The sequence below is a fragment of the Abramis brama genome, assembly GCF_963993115.1.
Source record: "Abramis brama genome assembly, chromosome: 13".
Classification (NCBI taxonomy): domain Eukaryota; kingdom Metazoa; phylum Chordata; class Actinopteri; order Cypriniformes; family Leuciscidae; genus Abramis; species Abramis brama.
The window spans coordinates 39,323,598-39,337,964 of record NC_139975.1 but is presented as its reverse complement, the minus strand read 5'-3'; the positions used below and the strand labels follow the sequence as shown (position 1 = coordinate 39,337,964).

The 14,367-nt window shown below is 42.6% G+C and overlaps 1 long non-coding RNA gene across 1 annotated transcript; it reads left to right on the top strand.

Annotated features, from left to right (window-relative positions):
* Nucleotides 1-1,246: 1,246 nt before the first annotated feature.
* Nucleotides 1,247-13,775, top strand: LOC311095542. Its single transcript, XR_014608858.1, has 4 exons — nt 1,247-1,358; nt 1,641-1,770; nt 12,686-12,760; nt 12,878-13,775. It is a non-coding gene; the product is annotated as an uncharacterized lncRNA (long non-coding RNA).
* The last annotated feature ends 592 nt before the right edge of the window (nt 13,776-14,367 follow it).

Sequence of the window (14,367 nt, the reverse complement as noted above, 5' to 3'; positions counted from 1 at the left end):
TGTAGCTTGAACACTCACTACATTAGGCATAAGAGCGTTAGTTAACGCCGTCCATTGATGCCCATTTTATTTCATGTTTTTAAGTACAATATTATGTTAGTCCACAGCCCCCCACCAGGGAGTGCTGATGCTATGATGAGGGGGGCCGCAGCACCCCCCTTCCCGCCCCACTGTACAGCAATCTTGCAGATGAGCAGATTTTCCTTTTTCTGTTTGGGGAAGTTCCTGTAAAAGTGTTTCTCATGTTGTCTTAACACACACGTGGATAGAGAAACAAACAAAAGCCACAGAATACACAGACTTATAGACACATATTGACATTGCAAAAAAAAAAAACTTTCATGCAAACATCCACACTTACATAATGAACACATACACAGTCACAACAAATTACACGTCTGCTGAATGAGACACATAAAGATGCTGTACGCTTTGTTTGTGTCCAACTACCATATTCGAACTCCTCTGTTCATCAACTATACCCAATAACTTTTTAGACCAAAGTCATTTGAAGCTGTAGCAAGACATGACCCTGAACTTTATCAAGAGATGTCAGGATGTAGAGATCTCTCATACACACGCGCGCGCACACACACACACACACACACACACACACACAAATATGCATTTACAGCATTGTAGTAACATAGTTATTGTATATCCATGTTTGTATGCTGTAAATGCAGAGTATATTTCTCCTCTAACCCTGGGAATATATAAGCAGCTGGGGTAAAGTAAAAAATAAATAAATATTAGACTTTATTTATGCATGCGTGTCAGACAGCACAGTGTTAGGGACAGATGTGGTATCTGTCAGTGAAAACTTAATTGCACTGACAGATTGTATTGGGAAATATTGGGAAAATAATACAGATTGCACAGGGAAATATTGCCCAGATTTGTCATATGTGCCTAAACATTGTGTGGCGCTGTCTGTATAGATCATCATTTTGGACTTATTTTATTTAAATATTTTTTTGAAATTTAAATTGTAGATTTTCACAATAATTTTAATAACAGATTTTACCGCCATAGAGTCGATTTTTCATGAATACATATTCAACGTATTGTCGAAAGAGATGCAGCTCATACAAGGATAGCTTACTTCTGTAATATGATATAAACATACAACAATACAAACTCTTTGAATCCTTGTTAAGGTGTATCTAAATGTTGTGCAATATCAAATTACATGTTTTTTTAATTATTATTATTATTTTAACATTTTTGTTTAATGATTTCTATAGGAGATGTCGAAGAAGCTGCCATGGGGACATTTTTTTAAGAACCATAAAGAAGGGTTCGGTCTTTGAAGGTTCACACATGGATCTTTCAACCTGGCTCGAGATAATGCACAAGTTAGTGGTTTTTTTTTTTTTTTTTTTTTAATGAATTGACTTAAATTCATTATTTTATAATTTATATGAGAAACAATAGTTATATTTTTCCCTTTAGAGAATTGTATATTTTAGCTCAGTTTGTCTCACAACCCTCTGACACAACATATTCGTTAAATATTATTTTTTAATTCAACAATCACTGGATACATTATATAATGTAGCTTTTTTTTTTTTTTTTTTTTTTTGTGAACATGTGGCTATCTCGCATATGGATTAACACTATTCATTTTGAATTGTCAGTTTTGCTCAAGGTCTCCGGAAAAGACATCTGGACATGATTGAGGAAGGGGTTTGTGGAAGTAGTGCATCAATCACTAAAGTGTATGATACTCTTCGCCACTGCTGCGTCACTGCCATTCAAAGATTTAAAGTGTAAGTTGCAGGTTAACCACCACAGCCAATTAATGTGTAAATTAAAGTGCTCTATATGTATATATGTAATTATGTCTGTCTTAAAATGCATTAAAATAACATTTATTGGAGTTTCTTCAAAGGTAGCGTGTTTTTTCAGTAACTGGGTGATGACGTCATAAGAGGCACTCGCAACCCATACTCAGCTAGATTCCTACTGTATTATGGCTATTTGGAGAATGACTGAGGATGTGGGAAACCATCAAAATCTTTATGGACCACAGCCGTCATGTAGAATAGCAAGGAGGGACAACGACTGAAGACATTATTTACTTACATGGTGTCAGTCCAAATCAGAGCTGTAGAGATGCACACACTGCACAGGCACCAATCGCTAGTCTCATCGACACCTCAAACGTCATGTAATACCCTTCCTCAATCCACACTTTATCAATTTCTCACGATTTAATTAGCGATGTTTATTGTCAGAAAAGAAAAAGAGAGATCGATGTCCCCATCACTGTGTTTGTGTGGGCTATGCCACCCAGTTGAATCAGCAGTGGAGAGTGTGTGCTGCCGTGAGGTGAACGTGGAACAGCTCGACCTGCGACCGGCTGATCTGACCTGACGTGCCTGAACCCGTTTGTTTTGCGAATAGCTTATTCTCATTTCAGGCAGGATCACGGTCCCCTTGAAGTCAGCACACACGAGTATGTTTACAGTTGAGTTATTTTATCCATATTTTTTAGCGCAATTTTCCACCAGACAAAATTGCGATTGTTAACTCATGATTTCTGTTCTGTCTGTGCGCACCAATCTTGCACTTCTATCTACTCCTCAACCAGACTACCTAGAGACTTCGGGTTTTCGGCATTATGTTAAGGAAGGTCTAATCTCGGGAACGCACAAAAAAAAATCCAGGAAAAGATTTACTATCTCTTAGTGTTGTGATCCCATGAGGTCAGAAAATTGCGCTAAAACACTCAACGAGTTTTTATTACTTGTTTTTTATCAAATAAAACATACAACCAACTTTTCTGTAGTTATGTAAGGCATCTATAGCTTTCAAAGAAATACAACATTGAAGAGTACCATACTTAATGCATGAGTAATTACATTTAGATAAAAACCAACATCAAGTTTGCTACATCCCTATCCCTAGGCAATACAGCATACAGGCAGGCTGTACACGTTGGGCATATGGCATTCTGGGGAGGCACATACGTAAGCCGATACCATCCTGCGTGGTTTCAGCCATCCGACATCACTTCCAAGAAGGTGCCTACAACGGATTTGAAAGGCCTCATTTGGATGAAGATTAGCTTAACCCCCTGAGGTCGGCGGTATCGCCGGCGATACCAGCTGGCTTTTTTTTTTATCAGTGTGAAAGAAACTCATAAATACTCTTTTGACTTTGATTTTCCATAGGAGTTTCATACATCAATCTATTCTGTTAAATGTGTATTATTTTTGTGTATACTCACAATAAAAACAAAGTGTTGTGCTTTTTGCCAAATAAAGAAAAATAAACACGAAGAATGAACTGTAACTCAGCGAATACTTCTCACACAGGCGCGCGAGATTTGTCTTTATGAAGCTTGAAATCTCTTCTTTTAAATGAAGTAATTTATATAAAAAACAAATGTTTTCAACTCATGTAATCCGTTTGAAAGCAAGGAGAGGTATTATCTCTATAATCAGCTGAGGCCGCCCCGCCCCCGGCGCGATTCACATGGTAAATAGTTTAGGTGATCTAGTATGCATCGCATACGCCCCCCGATCAATGCCATAAAAACACAGTTTCTTCATCAGACTTACTGATAGTTCATCGCGTTTTGAGTATGGCACGCTTCTCTGGTAAAGACGCCCTTCAGATGATTCTGGACAGCGAGGAAGAATGCACCTTTTCCTCAGAGGAAGATTGTAACTCTTTTTGAAGAGCGAATTCCGCCGAGGACACAATTTCGGAGTAAGTTTTACTTAAAAGTCTTTTGTCTTTTATTTTTCGTGTTCGCATTTATGAGGAAAAAACAATATTACGTGAAAGTTCTCCATTATGGACGCGAGCGCTCTGAAAGCAGCACTAAAAGACTTTCAAACTTTCACAGAGACCTCAAACAGAAAGTACAAATCCTTTCTTTAAAACGAATTTCGTTTTGTATTAATTGTATCTTAATTTTAATAATTTTTTCATTAACAAATTTCCTGGATTTAATACATAAAAAGTAAATATAGGCTAGCAATCACAACATAAGGTGCTTGAACTAGAGATCATCATTAACCAGACCGTAGCCTACTCGCCTCACATGTCTAAAAAATGTGAAATATATTTACAGAAAGCTGGTTCTACATTTACATTTAGTCATTTAGCAGACGCTTTTATCCAAAGCGACTTACAAAGTAGGACTGGATTAAGCGAGTCATCATGAAGAGGCAACAAAAAAAAAAAAAAGCAGCGCAAGAAGTGCTCAAGATACAAAGTTCAGGCATTATTCAGAGTAGCATAAGCCCGATAAGTGAGTATTTTTTTTTTTTTTTTTATGTGGTTAAGTGCTCACGGAAGAGATGGGTTTTCAGATGTTTTTTGAAGGTTGTCAGGGATTCTGCATTCCGGATGAGGGTGGGGAGAGCGTTCCACCAGCATGGAACTGTGAATGAGAATGTTCTGGAAAGTGATTTTGTGGCTTTCTGGGATGGAACCACGAGACGTCGCTCGTTGGCCGATCGTAGGCTTCTGGTAGGGATGTAGACTCGTAGGAGTGAGTGAAAGTAGGAGGGAGCTGAGCCTGTGATAGATCTGTAAGCAAGCGTCAATGCCTTGAACTTGATGCGAGCAGTGAGAGGTAGCCAGTGCAGTGAGATGAACAGAGGAGTGACGTGGGACCTCTTTGGCTCGTTGAAGACAAGACGAGCTGCAGCGTTTTGGATCATCTGTAGGGGTTTAGTTGCACATGCTGGAAGTCCGGCCAGAAGAGCATTACAGTAGTCAAGCCTAGAAATGACCAGGGCCTGGACGAGAAGTTGTGTTGCATGCTCAGTTAGGAAAGGCCTGATCTTCCTGATGTTGTGCAGTGCAAACCTGCATGATCGAGCTGTCTTTGAAATGTGATCTGTGAAGGTCAGCTGGTCATCAAACGTTACTCCAAGATTTCTGACCGACCTTGATGGGGTGATTGACGATGACTCTAGCTGGATAGTGAAGTTGTGCTGTAGAGACGGATTGGCAGGGAGGACGAGAAGCTCAGTCTTTGCCAAGTTGAGCTGCAGGTGATGTTCCTTCATCCACGTCGAGATGTCCGCCAGGCAGCTTGAGATCCGTGCAGCTACTGTGGGGTCATCTGGTTGAAACGAGAGGAAGAGCTGTGTGTCATCAGCATAGCAGTGGTAGGAGAAGCCGTGTGCTTGTATGATGTGTCCCAGTGATGTGGTGTAGATGGAGAAGAGGAGGGGACCAAGAACTGAGCCCTGGGGAACCCCTGTGGTCAGTTGATGTGCTCTGGATACCTCGCCTCTCCATGCGACCTTGAAGGACCTACCTGTGAGATAGGACTCAAACCAGTGGAGTGAAGTTCCTGTGATGCCCAGTGATGAGAGGCTGGACAGAAGGATTTGATGATTCACAGTGTCGAAGGCAGCAGACAGATCCAGGAGGATGAGGACTGAAGATTTGGAAGCAGCTTTTGCGATCCGTAGGGCTTCTGTGACAGACAGTAATGCAGTCTCAGTTGAATGCCCTTTCTTGAAGCCGGATTGGTTGACATCCAGCTGGTTGTTGAGAGACAGAAAGGATGTTACTTGGTTGAAAACAGCTCTTTCAAGTGTCTTCGCAATGAATGGTAGGAGAGAGATAGGTCTGTAATGTTCTACAAATGATGTGTTTAGCGTTGGTTTTTTAAGCAGTGGAGTAACCCGAGCTTGCTTGAATGCTGTAGGGAAAATGCCAGTATGGAGGGATGAGTTGATGATGTGTGTGAGTGCTGGTAGAAGTGTGGGAGAGATGGCTTGTAGAAGGTGTGAAGGGATGGGGTCTAGAGGGCAGGTGGTAGGGTGACTGGAGAAGAGAAGTGTAGACACTTCTTCCTCGGTTAGTGGAGAAAAGGAGGACAGAGGGTTATTGGCTGTGGAAGGGGTCGGTCTGGGTTCCTGTGTGTGAGGAGCTGAGAACTGACTGCTGATAGATATTGTTTTGTTGGTGAAGGAGATCGCAAAATCGTCAGCAGTTAAGGAGGAGGCGGGTGGTGGTGGAGGTGGACAGAGGAGAGAGTTGAATGTCTTGAAGAGTAATCGTGTGTTGGAGGAGCTGGTGATCTTGTTGTGGAAGTATGAAGATTTTGCAGCATGAACATCAACAGAAAAGGAAGAGAGGAGAAATTGATACGTACTCAGGTCAGATGCGTCTTTTGATTTGCGCCATTTCCTCTCCGCTGCCCTGAGTTCGGTCCGGTGTTCCCTAAGAACCTCAGATAACCAGGGGTTAGAGGGAGTGGCGCGTGCTGGCCTGGAGGAGAGAGGGCAGATAATGTCTAGAGAAGAGGTTAGAGTGGAGCATAGGGTATCTGTTGCGGTATTCACATCCAGAGATGAGAATTGTGAGGGTGGGGGAAGAGAAGATGAGACGGCAGAGGAAAGATGGGAGGGGGAAAGTGAGCGCAGGTTTCGCCTGAAGGTGACTGGTGGTGGGGGTGGTGGTGCAGGGGTAGAGAGTTGTAGACTGAAAGTAATGAGGAAATGATCTGAAACATGGAGAGGTCTCACCAAGATGTTGTCTGTGGTGCAGTCGCGTGTGTAAACCAGGTCCAATTGGTTGCCTGATTTGTGAGTACCTGTGGTGATGAGTTGTGTGAGATCGAAAGAGGCTAGGAGAGAGATGAAGTCTGCTGCATACGGCTTGTTGAGATGGATGTTGAAGTCACCAAAGACTAGAAGTGGGGTGCCGTCCTCAGGGAAAGTGGACAGCAGCACATCCAGCTCATCCACAAAATTACCCAGTTGACCTGGGGGACGATAAATGACTACAATATGGATTTTAATGGGAGTTGTGAGTGTAATAGCATGATGTTCAAATGAGTTGTTGTTGCATATAGAAGAGAGCGCATAGTATTTGTAATTGTTAGAAACGAGGAGCCCTGTACCCCCACCTCTCCCAGACTGGCGAGGGGAGTGAGAGAAGGAGAAATTGCTAGAGAGAGCAGCGGGGGTTGCTGAGTCTTCTGGACGAATCCAGGTTTCAGTCAAGCCCAAGATATTAAGAGTAGAATGAGATGCAAAGGCTGGAATGAAGTCAGCTTTATTGACTGCTGACTGGCAATTCCATAGACCCACGGAAAGAGAGAGAGGAGTGTGTGCGGATGAGAGAATGGGAAGCAGATTGGCAGTATTGCGCTGCCTTTTGCGCGTGATGAAAGGGCGTTGCCGAGAGATAACAGTAATGTATTGAAAGCACATGTTGATTAAGGTGAACAATAAGATAAAAAGAGTGAAGGAAAAGGGAAAATTAGATACTTAAGTGCCTTTCTGGTGTCCTTGATCGGTGGAGTCGCGCAGGTAGAGTCGATGGTCTTTACCCGAGTCGGTCTTCACACGAGAGGGCTGAACACGAGAGCTGAACGCTTCCGCTGACGCTTTCGCGACAGCGCGCAAATTACACAGATATACAGATAATGCTATCACCGCTTGAGTGAGTACAGCTGTTTCGGTCGGGCAATTAAGTGTGAATAACGCGAAGATGTGCCGAGACGAAACTGCAATAGGAGCAACGGCTTAAGTGCAAATTAGACTGCAATAATAATTATCACTCGCGGCTTTGTTAAATAAAGCAGCGCGTCTAACTAAAATACAGAATTATGTGAAGTTAAAAATACAAAATAAGCAGAGAATCGAAGATGGCCTTACCTCGACTAAAATACTGCACTGAAATAACAGGAGAACAGAGTATTCTAGAAAAAACCACTTGCGCGCTCTTGTAGTGTCTCTTGCGTGCTGCTCGCTGGTCCTGCTCGCTGGTCCTTATGGAGTTATCTGAGACTTCACTATTTATATCTATTCTTACATAAGCTGTTTCGGTCGGGCAATTAAGTGTGAATAACGCGAAGATGTGCCGAGACGAAACTGCAATAGGAGCAACGGCTTAAGTGCAAATTAGACTGCAATAATAATTATTATCACTCGCGGCTTTATGTTAAATAAAGCAGCGCGTCTAACTAAAATACAGAATTATGTGAAGTTAAAAATACAAAATAAGCAGAGAATCGAAGATGGCCTTACCTCGACTAAAATACTGCACTGAAATAACAGGAGAACCGAGTATTCTAGAAAAAACCACTTGCGCGCTCTTGTAGTGTCTCTTGCGTGCTGCTCGCTGGTTCTAAACAAAACCATCCAAAACAAAAAACTATGTAGCCTAATAAATGTGCATTTCTCCGGTGCGTTCACTAGCCTACTGCGAAGATCGCGAGTCAATAGCCTATCGTCAACTTCATCTTTGCCAGAAGTTAATAAACAATTAAAATGTCTTATTGCAATGTTTTACATATTCATAATCATTACTTTTGGTGGATCTTTGAGGCAGCTTTTTAGGTTTATGGTGTTTTCACCAAGGCACAGCGGCCCTTCAGCACATCAGGTGTGAACTACTAAATATGCATGATCGTTTACGCCCCATCCGCATATTGGCTTTCCAAACTAGAAGTGTTTCACAAAACTTAAATCAATGTATCGTTTTATGTGAATGATTAGGCAGGATGATTTACACATCATTTTGAAGAAAAAACTCTAGGCGAGGACATCCATTAGTCAAAAGTCTTATTGACACATATTTACTATGTGTTTTGTGGCCTTATTTCAGAAACTTTAGTTTTTAGTTTTTTCAATAACCATGCATAAACATTATTCTCTCAAAAATGAAAACATGTACATACACGTGGCTCACATATTATGGTAGCCCTGTTTGTGCTATATTGTAATGATTTATATCTGTGTTCCTCTGTCCTGTCCCGTGTTCATCAGTTCCCTGTTATGTTGATTAGTCTCCCCAGGTGTTTTTGATTAGCCACGCCCCCTTGTTATCTTGTTTAGCTTGTCTGTCTGTGTATTTAAGCCCTGTGTTTAGTTCAGTCTTTGTCAGTTCTTGTTTATTGTTGCACCATTGCGGTTGTTCTGTTCCCCGAGTCTTAGTCCTGAGTTTGTGCTTGTAAATGTTAAATTTTGAGGTTATTTAATAAAAGACTACTGCACGTGGATCCTGCTTCCTCCTCTGCTTCAACCAAAGATGTAACAGAAGAACTGACCCATACAATGGATCCAGCAGTACGCATCCTTCAGCTCCGTCAAGGTAACCGACCACTGGAGGACCACACCCGAGATTTCCTAGACCTTTCACACCTCATCGACTTTCCAGATTACGCACTCATTGACTTTTATTGTTATGGGCTCAATAAACATTACCAGTCAAAACTTGTTAAGGATGGACCTCGAGGCTCGCTTGCTGGATTTATTAACTTTGCCCTTTTTTGGAGCGGTTCATCAGTTACTGTGGGCTTTACAAATGAGGAGCCACGCAAGCTCACAGTATTACCAAACACTGAGCCAATTCACATCATGCCCACGTTAATATTGGCAACTCCAGTGCTCACACCGCTCGCCAGTGCATTCACGCCAGAGCCTCAGCCTCTTCACGTCAGCCCTGCAGTGCCTGAGCCAGAGCTTCACGTCACTTCTGCCGATCCAGAGATGGTTCACGTCATTTCTGCTGATCCAGAGATGGTTCACGTCACTTCTGCCGATCCAGAGACGAGCCTGCACTTCACGCCAGTCCAGCCGAGTCTGCACTTCACGCCAGTCTAGCCGAGCCTGCACTTCACGCCAGTCTAGCCGAGCCTGCACTTCACGCCAGTCCTGCCGAGCCTGCGACTGAGAGCGTCATGCCCGCCGAGCCTGCGACTGAGAGCGTCATGCCCGCCGAGCCTGCGACTGAGAGCGTCATGCCCCCCGAGCCAGAGCTTCCTTCGCCGCTGGTTCCGTCCAGCCCAGAGTTTCCTTCGTCGCTGATCCCGTCCAGCCCAGAGTTTTCTTCGCCGCTGGTCCTGTCCAGCTCAGAGCCCTCTTCGCCGCTGGCCCTGCCCAGCTCAGAGCCCTCTTCGCCGCTGGTCTTGTCCCGCTCAGAGCCCTCTTCGCCGCTGGTCCTGCCCAGCTCAGAGCCCTCTTCGCCGCTGGTCCTGCCCAGCTCAGAGCCCTCTTCGCCGCTGGTCCTGCCCAGCTCAGAGCCCTCTTCGCCGCTGGTCCTGCCCAGCTCTCAGAGCCCTCTTTGCCGCTGGTCCTGCCCAGCTCAAAGCCCTCTTCGCCGCTGGTCCTGCTCAGCTCAAAGCCCTCTTCATCGCTGGTCCTGTCCAGTCCTGACCTGCCCTCGTCGCAGACCTCGTCCAGCCCTGACCTGCCTTCACCGCCTGTCTCATCCAGCCCTGACACGCCTTCGCCACTGGACTCCTCCTACCCGGAGCCCAAGTCCGTTAACCTCCCCAAGAAAATTTTGGGGGGGGCAATAAGCCTTCACCGCCCTGGCCACCCGAAGGGTCCTCACCGCCGTGGCCACCCGAAGGGTCCTCACCGCCGTGGCCACCCGAAGGGTCCTCTCCGCCGTGGTCACCTCCACAGCCTGATCCGCCCTGGCCACCTGCACAGCCGGATCCACCCTGGCCGCCTGCACAGCCGGATCCGTCCTGGCCTCCCGTCCTGCCACAGACTCCAGGTCTTCTGCCGCTCCACGGGCCGGGCCCTCCATCCCGCCCACCTCCTCTCCACCGCCCTCCTGAACTATTGTTTTTGTTTTGATGGGCATCGGGAGCCACCCATAGAGGGGGGGTTATGTAATGATTTATATCTGTGTTCCTCTGTCCTGTCCTGTGTTCATCAGTTCCCTGTTATGTTGATTAGTCTCCCCAGGTGTTTCTGATTAGCCACGCCCCCTTGTTATCTTGTTTAGCTTGTCTGTCTGTGTATTTAAGCCCTGTGTTTAGTTCAGTCTTTGTCAGTTCTTGTTTATTGTTGCACTATTGCGGTTGTTCTGTTCCCCGAGTCTTAGTCCTGAGTTTGTGCTTGTATATGTTAAATTTTGAGGTTATTTAATAAAAGACTACTGCACGTGGATCCTGCTTCCTCCTCTGCTTCAACCAAAGATGTAACATATATAGAGTGAATTTACACCTTTGCCATTAATATGTTTATAAGCAACTGAAAAAAGCACAAATGTCAGGGCATGTCAGAACACCTCAAGGGCCCCAAAAACAGCCCAGACCCCAGAGGGTTAATTACCCCTTTCAGTTTTTTAAGAGTTTATTTAAATAATTTAAATCAATTTTCCCCCTCATTGAAATAAATCTAAAAAACAGTAGACAGAAGACATGAATTTAATTTTAATAAAATTTGTTTATTATTATTTGGTTATTGTTATTATACCTGTGAAAAGACTCAAAGGTTAGACAAAATGTGATACATTTATTACAGTATCTTGGTTCTTTTCAATGTTAAATAGATCTTTTCCATATTTCTATTTCCTGCTTCCGGTTCCACATCACTCACCCCTTTACCTATGCATGTATGGATGAATGTATGTATGTTTGTTGGTTTGTTTAGTTTAGTTATGTTTGTGATTTAGTTAATAAAACTTGTGCACAATTATGCATTTGGTTTCTGATCCTCTGTTTGCATACAAAGTCCCTTTTACGATTTAGATCCTGTTACAGTATGCTCTAATTGCTGTACACGATAAGAAATAATTATTTTTCAATGACCCTGAAAGATACACTCTTCTTAGATTAAATGAATAATCAAAGAGTTCGTTGGAACTGATTAATTGATTGTAATATTAATTTGGCTTGCCTCAAAGTTAATCTAATTAAATGACCAAAATATTAATAATTAATCATAATTGGTAATTATGGATTATTATTATTATTTCCCCTTTGAGCTAATATCGTTACAGAGTGCACTCTCAAAAACAAAGTAAAGGCGAAGCTAGGTGGCACTGGTATTTGTTGCGCTCCTCAGATGAACGTCTAGCTCTGCCACCAGTACGCTCAGGCCAATCCGTCCTCACTGGTGGTAGAACGCGCGGCGCTACCAGTCCCTATCGTTATACTAGAGCAGGGACATCCCTCTTCAAAAAACTCATGAAGACCCAGCTCCTCCCTGTCATAGCACTACTTACAACTAACCTGGCTAATTCTGGCAATTACCACCTGACTAGAACTGACACTTGACTGTACAAAAACAGCTCTCACTGACGCACATACTGAGCTAACTTGCTAGCCAACTATTTTAGAATAGCTGAGACTTACCTCAGTCAACTCTTGCTTTCGGCAGGCACACCCAATCTTCACAGGCTTCTTTATCCGGACAGGACAGGCAGAGGAGCAGGAATGGGAATGCCGTGAGGGAATGGCATCCGAAATGAGTTTAACCCGGGATTTAAACCCCATGTTAAGCCGACGCAGGTCTCCAGGGTCATAGTCATCGTCAGTGTGCTCAAGTGCTCGCTGCATATGACAGCTGACTAGGTCATAGAGGCAGCAGTAAAATCGCCCGCTTGGTAGCAACAATCCAGGCACGAATCAACCTTTTGTCCTTGGGGAAATTGTGGACCCTGTGCCCTGTTTTTGACGAATTTGTACATCTGGCACAAACACAACGGTTTACCATTTTGCTAGCGTACTATGGATTATGCCGGTAACTCTACTAGTGAGTTCCTCTTATGACGTCACGCCTCATCTAGTGGAAGGGAGCGGGAGTGCTTAAAACCACTGTTAAAAGTGCAGAATTTTCATATTATAATCAACATTTTGGTATAAAAAACAATGGTGGGCGGTTTTTATTTTTATGTTTAATAAACACATTGCATTATCTTTGTGAAAAATTGAACCTGCAATTTACACTTTAAGAAGAAAAAAAAGATGAGAATTGGTGGTAGACAATCTTTTGTTGTCACTGATGAAAGCAAATTCTGCCACAAAAGAAAGGTACAACACTGAATGCCAGATGATGGTGATAAGCAAGATAAAAATATTTTAAAATTAAATGTTCTTCTGGTAATGAATAATAACATGGCTGTTTCATTTTGATTTGACTATTTGTAGTACAACCGTGGACGATTTGGGAGAGCCTGGAGAAGAAAACGTACATGGGTCTTTGGATTGATGGAGGTGAGGGGCACACGTCGAAGACCAGTTGGTCAAAAGCCGTTCCAGAAGGCATCTGCTACCCATCATACAAAAGAACTGGGAGTCAAATTCTCAGTGATAGATGGAGAGCATACAATACCTTGCAACAGCAGGGTTACATTCACAATCAGGTGAACCACAGACGCTTCTTCGTCCATCCACAATCGGGCGCCCACACCCAGCACATGGCTCCATGGCGCTCATATAAAGAAAATATATATCGCTACAGAGGAAACCTTACTGAACATTCATTAAAAAGAAATCTTTGTCTCATTGAGTGCAACTATTGCCGCCTAATTCATGACATTAAAAAGGTGTATAAATTTAAATGAGACTAAACAAGACTGTTCATAACCAGAAGAAAGTTCTTCGTCCTTGTGTGATGTTCTCGTAGGGTGGCCATACGTCCGGATTTTAAGCCCCCTGTCCGGCGTCCGGCGCAGCCTCAAGCCAGACACTCATTTGCCCTCCTTTTTGGAGTTGCGGTAAATCGGCCTAAAAACCTGAAATGTGTATTTTATTTATTTTTCGCATTCATTATTTGTTTATTTATGTATTTATTTTATTTCCAGAAGTCCAAAAATGTTATGTTGTCAGGCACTGTGCACTTTGCAAGACTGGTTCATCTAAGTTATGGAAATGGCCAGCCTATGTTCTCGGTTGTAATCATTATACATGTACTGTACAAAACTCTACTCACCCCAGTTAAAATGTTTGGTTAGTGTTATTTATTTTACTTTTATTTTAATTTTCTATAACATTGTGTCTTTTACTTAAAATTTGTAAAATGCCAAATGACATTAAATGTGTTTAATTTCATACATCATACAAACCTTTAACATGAAATTTGAATCCTGGCGATTGAAATGTGATGTCTACACTTGTTTCTAAGTATGTGAATATTGCATTCATATACAAAATGAGTAAAGTACCGTGTCTGACAGTAGTAAATTTATAGAAATAATAAATAGGCACAAGGTATGTTAATACAAGTTGCTTTGGTGTGTTTTATAGCTTTTAGTCAAAGTTCAGTTACTTTTGAATACTTAAGGTCAAATAATTAACTCAGATTTAACTGGATGTTACCAGCTTCTGCTTTATCTTAGAGACAGTTCCTTCAATTGAAACTGTATTATTCCAATACATTTTTTATTATTATTATTATTTTGGTTGAAACTAGTTTAAAACTTTTTCAACCTAGTTTAAAGGTATTTAATCACTTAGGTAAAATTGTTTGCCCCCTACTGGACATTATTTTTTATTAAATGATCAGTTCTTCTGGAATGATCAGTTCTTCTTCAGATTATGGAAACACCAAAAAGTGTGATTGTGTTGCTGCGTCAGTCACAGATTCGTGGGGTAGGTTTAAAAGTTTTGCATGAAACAGTCTGGGAAAACAAAGACGA